Source organism: Pongo abelii, chromosome X (genome assembly GCF_028885655.2).
Source record: "Pongo abelii isolate AG06213 chromosome X, NHGRI_mPonAbe1-v2.0_pri, whole genome shotgun sequence".
NCBI lineage: Eukaryota > Metazoa > Chordata > Mammalia > Primates > Hominidae > Pongo > Pongo abelii.
The window spans coordinates 47,256,118-47,269,189 of record NC_072008.2 but is presented as its reverse complement, the minus strand read 5'-3'; the positions used below and the strand labels follow the sequence as shown (position 1 = coordinate 47,269,189).

Here is a 13,072-nt window from a genome sequence, read left to right as displayed (position 1 = left end):
GGGTGAGGGGCACCAGCTGCCACTGGCAGATAAGGGTGAAAGTCCAGACTCCTCACTCAGTCTCCACTGACATGGCAACAGTGGGGAGGGGAGCACCTGTCTGCATCCTCTGCTGATGCCTGCTGGGAGCCGGGCAGCAGATGTCCAGATTCCCCACTAGTTCTCTGCTGACACCGCTGGCGGGAAAGGAAAGTGCCTTCCCAGCTGCCTGCCACTTGATGGGGCTGGGGAGACTCCCCACTTGGTCCCTGTCATGGTGCCTGTGATGGAAAGTGCCTCACTGGGCAGTCTGGTGCCACTGGGTGAGGGGTTGAGAGATGCTAGGCCGGCGGGGGTTGAAAGTACTAATCCTGCCTACCTGCTGCTGCTGGGTCGGGGACAAGCGTCTGGACTCCGTGCTGGGTATAGGCTGATGCTGCCAGCAGGGCTGAGCACGCCTCCTCCGGCTGCCTGGTGTGACTGGGGCTCCCCCTAGCTCTTGGCTGTTGCCCAGCGTGGGAGGAAAGTGCTTCCCTGGTACCGCTGGGACTCCCACTCAATCCTGTCTGGTGTTCCCGTGGGGGAAGAAGGCAGCTTTTCCCCCAGCCACCTGAGGCTACTGAATGGGGGACAGAGCTCTTCCAGCCCCTACTCAGTCTCACTCTGCTGACACCACAGGGTTCAGCTTGGGTAGGGCTGGTGCTGTCCAAAAGGTTTTACTTATGCTGGGCTGGGTTTTTCTCCTTTCCCAGTCCTTTGGCCACAAAGAACAGGTTTTTGTTTTGTTTTGTTTGTCTGCTCTGATTGGAGATTCTAGGTTGCAGACTTCTCCAGCACCCAGTCTGGAACATACAGAAGATAAAAAGAAAAGCCAGGGAGCCCATCACAGTGTCGTTCCTCAAGTCCTGAAGTCTCTAGCCAGTCCACTTTCTTGTTTCCACCTACCAGTCCCCTTATGATGGACTTTTATATTACTTTTAGGAATTTTAATTGTAGTTAGCATGGAAAAGCAAAGAGAAATGGGTCTATGTCATCTTGTTTGAAACTTGGTTACCTTACATTTTAAAATAAATTAATGAGGGCAGGCACGGTGGCTCATGCCTGTAATCCCAGCAATTTAGGAGGCCAAGGCAGGCGGATCACTTGAGGTCAGGAGTTCGAGACCAGCCTAGCCAACATGGCAAAACCTCGTCTCTACTAAAAATACAAAAATTAGCCAGGCATGGTGGCAAGCGCCTGTAATCCCAGGTACTCGGGAGGCTGAGGCAGGAGAATTGCTTGAACCTGGGAGGTGGAGGTTGCAGTGAGCAGAGATCATGCCACTGTACTCCAGCCTGGGCGACAGAGTGAAACTCTGTCTCGAAAAAAAGAGAGGAAAATTAATGAAATAATTAACAGATAAAGTTTTCAGTTTCAGTTGGAAAACACAAAGAATTTGACATCGAGGGTCATGACTTCAGTTTGCACTTTAAAGCCAAAACTATTTGTTGCCTTTTTTTTTTGTTTTTGAGACAGGGTTTTGCTCTGTCTCCCAGGCTGGAGTGCAGTGGTGTGATCTTGGCTCACTGAAACTTACACCTCCCGGGCTCAAGTGATTCTCGTGCCTCATCCTCCTGAGTAGGGATTACAGGTGTGCATCATCACACCTGGCTAATTTTTGTATTTTTAGTAGAGATGGAGTTTCACCATGTTGGCCAGGCTGCTCTCAAACTTCTGAGCTGAAGTGATCCACCTGCCTCAGCCTCCCAAATTGCTGAGATTACGGGCATGAGCCACCACACCTGGCCTCTTTTTTTATTTTCCTTTTCTTTTCTTTTTTTCATTCATAAAATGAAACTGATAATGCTTGGACTTTGGTGGAAAGATACTTTCAGAAAGTATAGGGGATTATTTATCTGTCTTTGTTGAGCCACTGGTTGATTAAACTGGATGCAAGAGCTTTAAACTGCTGAAACACTCTGGTAGTGTAACTCGCCTAAAATGGGCTCAAGGAACCAAAAAAGAAAAGGCCAAAGAACTATAAAGAAGTAAAAGATCAATCTTGGCAAGACCTCCCTTCCTTTTTCTCCTTTCTCTCCAATCTCTTTCTTGCCCATCACGCCAAATTTCATATGACAAAAATCAATAACTGGCCCAATTTTCCTTAGACAAGTAAAATACCTACTTTCCATGAGTTACTTTGTCTATGCACAGTAATACCTATGTAAATCCATACACAAATGCTCTGGAAGGATACAGACCAAACTGATAATTGTAGTTCCCAATGGGAGTGGGGGTTGAAGAAGATTTTAGATTTATCTCCAATTTTTTTCATGTAAAAAAAAAACCCAGTATTATTTGTGTAATTAACAATTAATAGCCGGGCACGGTGGCTCATGCCTGTAATCCCAGCACTTTGGGAGGCCGAGGTGGGCGGATCACAAGGTCAGGAGATCGAGACCATCCTGGCCAACATGGTGAAACCCCGTCTCTACTAAAAATACAAAAATTAGCTGGGCGTGGTGGCGCGTGCCTGTAGTCCTAGCTACTTGGGAGGCTGAGGCAGGAGAGTCACTTGAACCAGGGAGGCGGAGGCTGCAGTGAACAGAGATCATGCCACTGCACTCCAGCCTGGCAACAGAGTGAGACTCCATCTCAAAAAAAAAAAATTAATAATGAAACAAAAACAACGTGTGCATTTGCCAAGACACGTGAGTCTGATATTGAACAGAATTTAAGATATGCTATCTTTTTTCTCAATCAAAAATTATTTCACACTCTTGAAAACTGGTGACACCTAATATTTGTTCAGAATTTCACCACCATGACTCCGAAGAACATTTTCAGATAAAATTAGGAAAATTGCTGATTTTTCAAATAAAAAGCAATTGTAAACTCCAGCAACTTTATCTGTACTCATTGTTGAAGTGATAACATGTAAAAATGGTCTTCCTATGCACATAAGTAAATACAAAGCCACCTACAGTGAATCTTTATAGTCAATTTGATAAATTAATGAGCACTGGAAACCTCACTTGATTCTTTGCTACACAGTGATATCCAAAATAGTGCTGCTAGATAGAATCTGCAAAAAAATTGGAGAGGATTTTAACTCATAGGGCTTCACTTATGAAGTCTGTATTCATAGAAGAAGGCAAAAAAAATCAATATTTGTGGAACATCTACTGTGTTTCAAGTGTCTAACTTATGTTTTCTCATCTAATCCTTCCCAAGCCCTCAAGACAATAATCATTATTTCCCATTTTACAGGTAAGCAAACTAAGGCTCAGAGAGAAAATAACTTGTCCAACATTATTAGTGGACAGTAGGTACACTTCAAAATAAAATGCTTTCTGCTCTTGTGTAGGTTCAAGTATTTCAAAGCACCTACCATTTCTAACTCAAGGGAGAGTGGATTCATTAAACATTTGTGACATGAGAAAATGATTTCTACAAATGAAATACACATCTGTTCTTTGAAATCCTTCTCAGGTGTTAACTTCAATTGAATTGAATAACTAATTTTTTAAATCAATGAACTGAAAACAGTTTAGTGGAATTAGGTAATAGCATACACCCAATGAGTGAGTTATAATCAGTATAGCTTCCTTTTACCAGATGGCTAATGACCTTCATAGACCAAATATGTATTACAACTGATGCCATGGATCCGTAATATTGACACTCTCTCCATAGAAGCCTGTCTTAGCTTGTGATTTATTTTCACAAAGAACAAAATGTTCACTGATGGAAGTTAAAAACAAAATGAAACACCAAACATCACTGTAGTGGTCAGTTTTGTTTTTTGTTTTGTTTTGAGACAGTCTTACTCTGTTGCCTAGGCTGGAGTATGGTGGTGTGATCTCCGCTCACTGCAACCTCCACTTGCTGGATTCAAGCGATTCTGCTGCCTCAGCCTCTCAAGTAGCTGGGATTACAGGCACTCACCACCACGTCTGGCTAATTTTTGTATTATTAGTAGGGACGAGGTTTCACCAGCCTTGAGGCCAGGATGGTCTCGAACTCCTTGTCTCAAGTGACCCGCCCGCCCCAGCTTCCCAAAGTGCTGGGGTTATAGGCATGAGCCACTGTGCACCTGGCCTGTAATGGTCAGTTTTATGTGTTAACATAGCTCGGCTATAGTCCCTAGTTTATAACTGGCTAACACAAGCCAGTTATTCCATTAAAATCTAATCTAGGTGGTGCTGAGAGGTATTTTGTAGATGTGAATCAAGTCTATAATCAGTTGACTTTATGTAAACAAGATTATCCTAGATAATCTGGTGGACCTGATTCAATCAGTTGAAGGCCTTAATAGCAGAATGGAGGCTTTCCTGAAGAAGAAATTCTGCCCATAGACAGCAGCATTGGCTTGTGCTCGAGAACTCCTGCCTGTCCTTTCTGATGGCCTGCTCTAAGGATTTCAGATTTCAGGCTTGCCTAGCTAGCCACCACAATCACATAAGCCAGTTCATCTATATCTATACCTATATCTATATCTATATCTATATCTATATCTATATCTATATCTATATCTACATGTGTCTCCTAATGGTTCTGTTTCTCTGTTAGAATCCTGACTGATACAATCACTATCTTTACTTTTATATATAAATCCATAACTTACATGCACTTAAGAAAAAAAACTAATTTTCCCTGGATTTCATATTCTTTCTTTGGATTGGATTTTTCTCTATCAGAAATTTCAAAAGGGATTAAGAAAGTGTCTGACTCCAGAGAATGCTCAGCTTCAGAGACTATCCATAATTTTCTTTCTTTCTTTTCTTTCTTTTTTTTAGATGGAGTCTTGCTTTGTCGCCCAGACTAGAGTGCGGTGGTGCGATCTCAACTCACTGCAACCTCTGCCTCCTGGATTCAAGCAATTCTCCTGCCTCAACCTCCCAGGTGCACACCACCATGCCTGGCTAATTTTTGTAGAGACAGGGTTTTGCCATGTTGGCCAGGCTGGTCTCGAACTCCTGACCTCAAGTGATCTGCCCGCCTTGGCCTCCCAAAGTACTGGGATTACAAGCATGAGCCACCATGCCCGACCCATAATTTTCCATATTAGAAGTAAACTGCCCCATGTGTGTCTTAGAAGAGAGTTGTTCCTCTTGGGAACCATCATCTAAGTGAGTTCTCAGAAGCCTCTGTATTTAGCTTCCTGAAGATAGAAGCACCAGGGCCATCGGAGACAAAAGCCCATGAAAACTGCTCCAGGCCTTCTTCTATGTTCTATCCAAGTCCATTCATAAATCCTATGTGTCTGTTGAGGTGCAAGAACCAGTTTTCAAAAAATTTGTGTACATTTAAGGGGTAAAAGTTCAGTTTTGTTACGTGGATATAATGCATAGTTGTAACGTCCAGGCTTTTAGCATAACCATCACCTGAATAATATACATTGTACCCATTAAGTAATTTCTTATTCCTCACCACCCTCCCATCCTTCTGAGTTGCCAATGTCTATTATTCTATAGTAGAACCAGTTTGTTTGTTTTTTTTTTAATCGTAACATCAATAATTTTCATTAAATCCTTCAGAAATTTCTTGGGAATACTTTACTTGTCTGGGAGACATTACCCAAATGATTTCATTCCACTGTTTCATTTTTGTTTTTGAGACAGGGTCGCCTAGGCTGGAGTGCAGTGGTGGGATCATAGCTTACTGTAACCTTGAACTCCTGGGCTCAAGTGATCCTCCTGCCTCAGCCTCCCAAGTAGCTAGGACTATAGGTACATGCCATTATGCCCAGCTAATTAAATTTTTTTTTTTTTTTTTTTTTTTGTAGAGACAGGATCTTGAAGTCTTGTCCAAGCTGGTCTCAAACTCCTGGTCTCAGCTAATCCTCTCACCTCGACCTCCCAAATCATCCCACTTTTTATCCCCCTGAAGAAATTTTGGGGTTACTTTTGGAAATGTTCTTAAATCTTTTCTCTCCCTTTTTTTAACTGCTATTTTTTATTCATCTATTTATTTAAAACTGATCTTCCAGAAATGATTTAATGTGGCCTATGTTGATGCAATTAAATACAGCACAAAGATAAAAACTAAAATTGATAGGAAAAACAGAGAAAGTAAAGAAGGGAAATAAAAAAGAGTAGGAGAGAAAAGGAGAAAGTGAAAAAGAAAAAAGGAAACAGATTAAAAATGAATAGTAGTCTATAAAATGTATGTGGCTCAAAAGTTGGAAAAAAATAAGAAAAAATATATACTTCAACATGTCCATAAGATAAAACCAAACCAACTAAGAGAATAACAACTATTTTTGGTGTGAAGACAGGAATTCCCCCAGAGATTTACTACAATATTCCCATTCTGTTGCTTTTTGAAAACAGTAAACAAAGCATTGCTTCTAACCCCAGGTACCATGGTGAGGTTTAAAAAAAGACATTTTTAGGTAGCAACTGATTCCAATTACATATTTTATTCTTTCTTCTCCTAACTTTGGAAAGAATTTATCTGAAACTGCACACAAATTATGAAATCTTCATATTCCTTACTTAGTGCTTGACTCAAGAACCTATTTTGTCCAGTGGAGATAGCCAGGTATGGGATATCAGAGACCAAGGAGTATTTAGACAGAATCCTCCTAAAGTTACCTTGTGTGGGCATCAAAGCTCAAACAGGATAAGAGGGTATCCACACGTGGTGGTGGTAGTGGAGGGGGATGCTCCCCGGCCTGGGGCATTGGAGGTTGAGCCAGGTGAAGAGTTCCTCCCACCTATCTATAGTGTTTCTTTTTTTTTGTTTTTGTTTTGTTTTGTTTTGTTTAGGAGCAGAGGTTTAATAGGCAGAAGAGAGGAAAAAGAGAAACAGCTCTCTCTATATAGAGAGAGGGGTCTCCGAACAGAAAGGACCAGCAGGCGGCCCATGTGCCAGATTTTATAGTCAGGTTTGAGGAGGGGTGTCTGATTTACATAGGGCTCACAGATTGGTTTGATCAGGTATGACGTTTACATGGACTATGACATTCCTTGGTCTTGCCAAACAAGATTACTTCCCTGAACCGTAAAGCTTCCCACACATTGCATACAGAGAGGATAAGAGATATGGCGGTCGCAGACAGGAAAGGAGGAAATTACAAAAGGAAAGTTGGAGATCCTGTTGCCGGCACCCCATCGAGGAAATTGGAGGCTGGGGCCAGTCCAGAAGCCTTTGGATAACACTGGGAGCTAGCCCTGGTCAGAAATCCTCAGCTGCCTCAGGACTTCTTCCAGCCCCACCTGATGGCTAAGTCTTCCGTGAAAGGAAGCTGGTTCAAACATGGCCAATATGCCCAGCAACCCATGGGTGCTGGGAGATTCTCCATGTTCTCCCTAGTAAGCCTGTCCCCCAAGTCTTGTAAGGCTGGCAGCCACACTAATCGTTTTTAAATGGCTGAAGGGGGCCCAGTATTTGGTTTGATTTGGTTCTAAAATGGAAGCCAAGAGCCTCGAAATGAAAGGACAGAGTTGGAGTCCCCTTGTCTATTCATCATTTCAATGAATGCTGCACCTTGGTATCTCGGATGAGGTCCCCATTATGAAGTGACTGCGTTGTCTGGGGTATATACCCTGGGGTTCGTTGTCACGCGACAGGAAAATTTAGGACACGGACACACACGAGGAGTTTAGGAGCGGAGGTTTAATAGGCAGAAGACAAGAGAAAGAGAAACAGCTCTCTGTCTATAGAAAGAGAGGTCTTCGAGCGGAAAGGACCCTATGGTGTATTTTAAACTAAACAGATTGCACGCTTCGTGTGGCAAATACTGAGAGTTGCTTACCCAATAGCCACTCTTTTCACCTTTACTGTCAGAACTTCAATTTTTCAGCAAAACAATGTGCCTAGTAAAAATAATTCCTCAGACTCCCTTGAAGCCAGAATGGACATGTGATCCAGCTCTGGCAAATGAGATCTAAGCAGAAGTCTATTGCATGAGGCTTCTGGGAAAGTGTTTTCCTGATGAAAGGGGACAGACTTAGCTGGCCTTTTGCCACTCACTTTCTTTATTCTTTCTGCCTAGAATGCAGTCACAATACTTAAGAGGTATGAGAGCTATCTTACCAGCAAATAGAAAAAACTACATGATTAGGATGGCCAGGAAGGAAGATAGAAAGAGCCCAGGACCTTTCTATCCCACTAACCCACTTTCTAACCCACTGTGGGTTGCCTCCCTCAAGCCTTTGTGTTACATGAGAACCAGCATGTTATTCCTTTTTTGGTAACCTGCTAACAGTTCTCTTCACCCTCTTACCCCCATCCTACAGTGTTCAGCTCATTTCAGTAAGTTACTGATTTAGTGGCATTAATGTACTAGAACCTCCTCGAACATATTCATATTTGCGTTCATCCAACCAGCTTCTGCCTCAGGCAGTATTTGGCTGCCTAAGGCCAAGATGGGGCAGATATAGAAGTCTTGGTGTTGTCCACAGAGGGTTTTGTGTCATTTTGGAAAAAATAAAACAGAAGTAATACTTCAATGTTTTATATGATTAAGGGGAAGGAGAACTAACACTAGGGTTGGTACTTTTACTTATAGAATGCTCAAAATAACTGCAAAGCATGCATCACTCTCTTTTTGCAGAGGAGGAAACTAAAGACATTACATAGCTGATGAAGATCTAGGCAGGTAGTATGTAGCAGAATATAAGTCAAACTCAGGTCTGATGGTTCTCAAATCCACACTTGTTCTTTCCAACTCTGACACAACTAGCCCGAATGATCATGGGTCAGTGGCTTCCTGGAGGAGATAGAACTTGGACTAGTCCTGAAGGATGGGCAAAATTTGAAGCTTCGAGGTAGGGAGTAGAAAAAGGGATCGCAGGTATGGAAAGGAACATAAGCAAAGACCAGCTTTCATTGATCATGCCCCATTCAATAGTCAGGAGATGAAATGGCTAAAGCAGAGTACTCAGTTCTTTAAACACATAATATCTATTGACTTATCTCCTGTGACATCCTGTGATAGTCACTGTGAGATATGCCAAGGTTAATTTTGTGAAAGTACCTGGCATGTAGTTGCTGCCTGGTTTTTGTTTGTTTGTTTGTTTTAGTTTTGTTTTGTTTTTTGAGACAGAGCCTCACTGTGTCACCCAGGCTGGAGTGCAGTAGCATGATGTAGAGACAGCATCTTGCCATGTTGCCCAGGCTGGTCTCAAACTCCTGGGCTCAAGCTATCCTCCCACCTTGGCTTCCCAAAGTGCTGGGATTACAAGTACAGGTGTGAGCCACTGTACCTGGCCATTTTTTGTCCTTTAAGAAAGTGCTGGCTGGGCGCAGTGGCTCATGCCTGTAATCCCAGCACTTTGGGAGGCCGAGGTGGGTGGATTATCTGAGGTCTGGAGTTCAAGACCAGCCTGGCCAACATGGTGAAACCCCATCTCTACTAAAAATACAAAAAAATTAGCCAGGCGTGGTGGCAGGCACCTGTAATCCCAGCTACTCAGGAGGCTGAGGCAAGAGAATCTCTTGAATCCGGGAGGCAGAGGTTGCAGTGAGCCGAGATCACGCCATTGCACTCTAGCCTGGGCAACAAGAGCGAAACTCCATCTCAAAAAAGAAAGAAAGAAAGAAAGTGCTCTCCTTTCTCAAAGTGAAGATACTCATCATTTGGATTACTCAGAAAGCTGACAATCTAGCTAGGGAGATTTTTAAATTATTTAAGAGTTCCAAAATAGAAAGTGTCACAAGATGATATAAGACTGGTGATAACAGCCCCAGGGGCTATGCTCTTAACTACTATGCTCTTTTACCCTGCAGTGTATAGCATGTACAGGATGAAAAGATCCCAAGTGAGGACCCCAATCAGGGGGCTGATGTAAGTAACCATGGGGTCATTAGGTTGATGATGATGGGCATGAAAAGGAGAGGATGGAGAAGAAAAACATTTCAACAACAAGGCTAGTTAACAGCTGCTTAGCAGAGTGGAAAAAAGAACAAGCTAAAATGACCCCAAAATGTCAATGGTATAACTAAGATAACTGCATGTCATCAATGGAAATGGAAATGCCAGGACAGGGAGACCATCTGGGAAAGAGAAATGTAATGAGTTGGATTTAGTACATGGTGAGACGAGGAGAACGATTATTTAACTATTCAAGTGAGCATATTTGGTAGAGAGTTGGCAGATTGAGGAATGGCAGTCAGATGAATGGCTGTGCTCTGTAGTGACAGTTGAAGCTGTGGTGAGAAGGGTTCATGTACTTGAAGGAAAGAATATATAGGGCTGCAGCCACCCATTGAAACCTCTTTGTCCTCCTTGCCCTTGTTGTCGACATCACGTTCCAGTTCCTGCTTGCACTTGCTTTTGGCAATGTGGTTGGAATGTATGTGGCTCAGAACTATGACATACCAAATCTAGCTAAAACATTTGAAGAAATTAGAAAGGAATTGGGTGCCAAGAAGACACCCCCTAGTTCATGAGGTCAACTCCAGCACTGCCTTCTGGATACACTGATTCCACTGCTCTTCAGGCCCTCCTTTACCATCTGAACCAAAAACTTTTGCTTTGTCTTTAGCCTCAGTGATTTTTCTTCTTTGCTAGACCCTGCATTGCCTTAGAACAAAAATGGAGCTAAAAACTCTCCTTACTTTCCAACATCTTTGCCTCTTCCCATCCTCCTTTCAGCTGCTTGGGAGGTTCTAAGACTGGAATTATGGTGCTAAATTAGTAAACTAGTAGACTCTCACATACTCTTCAGGATTTCTACTATAGGTTGAACATCTCTGGTCCAAAAATCTGAAATCTAAAATGTTCCAAGATCTGAAACTTGAGTGGTCATGCTCAAAGGAAATGCTCATTGGAGCATTTTGGATTTCAGATTTTTGGATTAGGGATGCCCAACTGGGAAGTATAATACAAATATTCCAGTCTGAAAAAATAAAAAAATCCAAAACACTTCTGGTCCCAAGCATTTCAGATAAAGGATACACAACCTGTATTTTTTGTCCAAAGAAAAATTGATGAGTATTATATAATTGGTCAGATACAAATAATGCTGATTTTCCAGTTTAGCAATTATAATGGTTAAACATTTGATACTAAGTTAGGTTGCTTCAAAGTAATTAAAATTAATATTTAGAAGCAAAAAAAAAAGAACATAAGGATAAAAGCAGAGGACTCAAGACTGAGTCTTGTACTATGATGACAGCTGAGGTGGAGGAGGGTAGAGGAAAAAAGAAATGAGGAGCTAGCCAAAAAGACTAAGTCTCAGAGAAGTAGAAAACATTTAGTCTGGCACAGTTCCTGGCCCAAGAAGCAGTGCTCAGTGAATTCATAGATGGGGGACAACTGCATTCAATATCCCAGGAACCAAAATGGGAAGAAATTTTGAAGAAAAATGGAGTGATTTTCACTGATGTAAAAAATGCTACAGGGGCCGGGAGCAGTAGCTCACACCTGTAATCCCAGCGCTTTGGGAGGCTGAGGCGGGTGGATCACCTGAGGTCAGGAGTTCGAGACCAGCCTGGCCAACATGGTGAAACCCCATCTCTACTAAAAATACAAAAATTAGCTGGGTGTAGTGGCAGGCGCCTGTAGTCCCAGCTACTTAGGAGGCTGAGGCAGGAGAATCGCTTGAACCCAGGAGGCGGAGGTTGCAGTGAGCCAAGATCTCGCCACTGCACTCCAGCCTGGGCGACAGAGCAAGATTCTATCTCAAAGAAAAAAAAAAGCTATAGGGAACAAAGTGTGATTTTTAAAACACACCTATAGATCCTGACAAGATTTAGAAGCACCCTTCTGGAGTATAAGTGGTATTAACACTGGTAACTTTTTTTTTTTTTTTTTTTGAGACAAGGTCTTGTTCTATCACCCAGGCTGGAGTGCAGTGGTATGATCGTGGCTCACTACAGCGTTGACCTCCTGGGCTCAAGCAATCCTCCCACTTCAACATCCCAAGTAACTGGGACTACAGACACACACCACCACGCCCAGCTTAATTTTTAAATTTTTTGTAGAGATAGGCTCTTGCCATGTTGCCCAGGCTGGTCTTGAACTCCTGGGCTCAAGCAATCTTCTTGCGTCGGCCTCCCAGTAGCTGGGATTATAGGCACATGCCACTACACCTGGCTAATTTTTTCATAGTTTTTGTAGAGACAAGGCCCTACTATGTTGCACAGGCTGATCTGGAACTTCTGGGCTCAAGCGATCTTCCTGCCTCGGCCTCCCAAAGTGCTGGGTTTATAGGCGTGAGCCACCACATCTGGCCTGATAGCATTCTTAGGAGGTAAAAAGGAGTAATGCACATGAACAACAATAAAAGTTGTGCCAACTGACTTGGTGACTCTTAATTAATCTCAATCTCTTAACTGAGTTGGAGTTCTTCATCAGCTACTTTAGTCGCTGAGGAAACATCTTTTATTCTGGGCTCCAGGTCCAGTCTATGATATCCAGCCAAAAGCCATCTCTTTCCAGCCATCTCTGAGCGCTAATTTTTTTGCTTTCCCTGCATTCCACCCCAAGTAAAAAAAGACCACCCAACTAATCTTTGGAAAAGTATTCCCGTGATTTTTTCTACTTATTCTTTTCTCCTTCACTCTCTACCACATTCTTTGTTTTTTACCCCCAACTTTTATTTTAAAACAGATAGTATATTTACGAAGTTCAAAAATCAAAACTGTAAAAGGTATACATTTTTAAAGTCTCATTTCCTTGGCTGGGCACATTGGCTCACACCTGTAATCTCAGCACTTTGGGAGGCCGAGGCAGGAGGATTGCTTGAGCCCGTGGGCAACGTAGTGAGACCCTGTCTGTACAACAAAAAGAGTCTAATTCTCACTTTTGACCCCACTCCCCTTGTTCCCCCTTGTCTTCTATAGGTAACTTGTATTAGTTTCTTATTTGCCCTTTCAGTGGTTCTTTTTTGGGTTTTTTTGTCTGGTTGTTTTTTTTTTTTTTTTTTTTTTTTTGAGACAGTCTCATTCTGTCACCTAGGCTGGAGTGCAGTGGCATGATCTCAGCTCACTGCAACCTCCGCCTCCCGGGTTCAAGCAATTCTCCTGCCTCAGCTTCTTGAGTAGCTGGGATTACAGGTGCCTGCCACCACACCTGGCTAATTTTTGTATTTTTAGTAGAGACGGGATTTCACCATGTTGCCCAGGCTGGCCTCGAACTCCTCACCTGAGGAATTTGCCT

The 13,072-nt window shown here is 42.7% G+C and overlaps 1 long non-coding RNA gene across 1 annotated transcript in view; it reads left to right on the top strand.

Annotated features, from left to right (window-relative positions):
• The window catches only part of LOC100936917 (uncharacterized), a 28,710-nt gene that overhangs the window by 8,058 nt on the left and 7,580 nt on the right, over positions 1-13,072 (top strand). Inside the window, exon 2 of the long non-coding RNA XR_008517959.1 lies at positions 4,758-4,863. This is a non-coding gene — a long non-coding RNA (uncharacterized LOC100936917). The remainder of the gene's footprint in view (positions 1-4,757; positions 4,864-13,072) is intronic.